Here is a 2,667-nt window from a genome sequence, read left to right as displayed (position 1 = left end):
TATCAATATGAGGTCGATATAATCGGTAGATTACGTCTAATTATTTCGAGTACGCTCACATTATAATATTTTTACTTTGAAATAAAGTTTAAAAAAAAAAACATTTTAAATAAATAAACCACACAAGGTTTCGTGGTCTCATTAGGTATATTCTTACCAGACTGCAAGATGCACAGGATGGGCTGTAGCTTAGCTAGCCGCATATGGAATAAGACCCATTTTCGCATGACGCTGGTCCTAAAAAAAATCTACTTGTTTCTTATCATTAGATCACCTAAACACAATACTTCGATAGAAAATTGAAGTCAGAGTTTGTTATTAATAGCAAACTTGCAAATTTCGGTAGCCTATATAGTCTGTCAAAAACGATTTCCATACCAACTGACCGAGTACGGCACACATAATGTAATTATTTCCATCTAATCATGACACTATACTTACGGTAGTTTTTGTATCCGCATCTTGAGAGCAATACTGTTTTAACAACGTTTATCGATAGTTCATTATGTCTTCCCCTGACAATTTAGTAACCGAGTACCGAGTGAAAATGCGCAGAAAGCCGTCGATGATGACTTAAGTAATATGGTATTATTTAAACATATTTCAAACAAAATAATATGGAAAATGATCAAAACAAACCCTTTTGTTGTTTTCTGCTGAGTGTAAGCGAAAATGGATAACATATTTCCGATGGCCCCGAGGTTCTCCATTTAACAACGTATTGCGTATCATTATGAAACAATAAAGAAATGGAATTTATATGCATATTACAGTAAACATTTTTATTTTTTGCTTTACACAATAAAATAAAGGTTCTATTGATCACAATGGTATAGTTTTTTTCCCGTTTCCTCATTTGATATGATAAGGAATCGGATGTTATTAAGTTTGCTAATTAATAGCATCAGCTACTGTACTGCTGAAGTATGAATGCATGTATTTCAGAGTTCATTAACAGGAAGGTCCCGCTGCGTCTTCGGGAATACATCTATTGGCTGACCTGCCCCTGTGACCTTTAAAGGGGCCTTTTCACGTTTTGGTAAATTGACACAATTAAAAAAAATTGTTTCAGATTCGCAAATTTTCGTTTGAGTTATAATATTTGTGAGGAAAAACTAAAACTGAACATTAACCATGCTCTAAAATATCCATCTTTTGACGATTTGAAAACCTGAAAATTATAAAGCGTTGCAACAAAAAACGATTGAATAATTTGGAAAGTTCTGTTGTTGTCGTTATAGTTTGTGATACTACGAGCATTGCTTATATAAAGTAAAAAATACGTCCTTTCATAGCATGAGCACGGATGACCGAGTGGTTTAATCGGAAGACTTTTTACTCCAGGACTCCAGGGTTCAGTGGTTCGAGCCCAGTTAAGGCTTACTTTTTTTCTTTTTTTTTTAAATTGTATTATTGTTTTTTACAGGAGCTTTTCAGGTCCTATGTTTAAATTTATCAATATAAAGCATTTAATGAAAAACTTCAATGCATGCAAAAGTCTGTGAAAAGGTCCCTTTAAGGAGAGCGGTCTTACGCGATTTTAACGTAACACGAATAAGACTATTTTCATTATGGAAATATGTAAAGATTACTCTTCTGCGCCGCGAACTATTTCTCGTCGCGGATGCGGATTGAGTGTGATTTGATGAATCGCAGTACCCTGCACACATATTTTCAAAACACCACTATTAACCTTAGTTGATCTTGCGAACAACTTATCAGATACGATCGATCGTGACATAAATACATTTAATGAGCAAGATTCACAAATATGGATGCGCGCTAAGATCTACTAGTTGTATCAACTGCGAATATGTAATCTACTTGGGACCCAAATGCTCGACCGTCTGTAGTACATCTAATACCCCGCCGTGATTACGTATGAGAACTAAACGTTTCAGCGTATGCGATTCGGGATCAACTGAAAGCAAGTGCAAGAACCCAACCCTCTTAATGGTACCTTGCGGCTGCGGTCTTGGATTATTTTATTCATACGTTTGCAGTACTGTTGAAGTGTTAGTGTATATAAAGAGATTTTGGTGCATCTGTCATAATAATGATGCAAAGCAGCTAACTAGTAGTACTGTAACACTCGCGAAGGATGCGGCTTCAATTGAAATCCTTGCTTAATTAACCATAACCACATTGCCTAATATTGCTAAAATATTGCATTTGTTCTAAAATTACCTAGACTTTGTGGGTAATGCATACTTAAACCAGTACTAATAATATGAATTATTCGATGCGGTATAAATTACAATCAAGTTAACATCAAGAATTATAGTATAGTGCATGTGCAATAGCTAATAAAATCGTCGTCAGATCCCGCATCGAATAAGTCTAGGACTGAACGCTGTATTTATCGCTTAATAAGTCTAGGACTGAACGCTGTATTTATCGCTTAATAGTCTAGGACTGAACGCTGTATTTATCGCTTAATAAGTCTAGGACTGAACGCTGTATTTATCGCTTAATAAGTCTAGGACTGAACGCTGTATTTATCGCTTAATATGTCTAGGACTGAACGCTGTATTTATCGCTTAATATGTCTAGGACTGAACGCTGTATTTATCGCTAAATCACATGTTGTCGACTATGACTGCGTAAGTCTTATTAACTTCGTCTATAATTTTATTTACATATAAATATGTATTGTAAGAACCAGAC

This window comes from Dreissena polymorpha, chromosome 5 (genome assembly GCF_020536995.1).
Source record: "Dreissena polymorpha isolate Duluth1 chromosome 5, UMN_Dpol_1.0, whole genome shotgun sequence".
NCBI lineage: Eukaryota > Metazoa > Mollusca > Bivalvia > Myida > Dreissenidae > Dreissena > Dreissena polymorpha.
The sequence above is the reverse complement of the archived record's forward strand: the minus strand, read 5'-3'. Positions refer to the sequence as shown.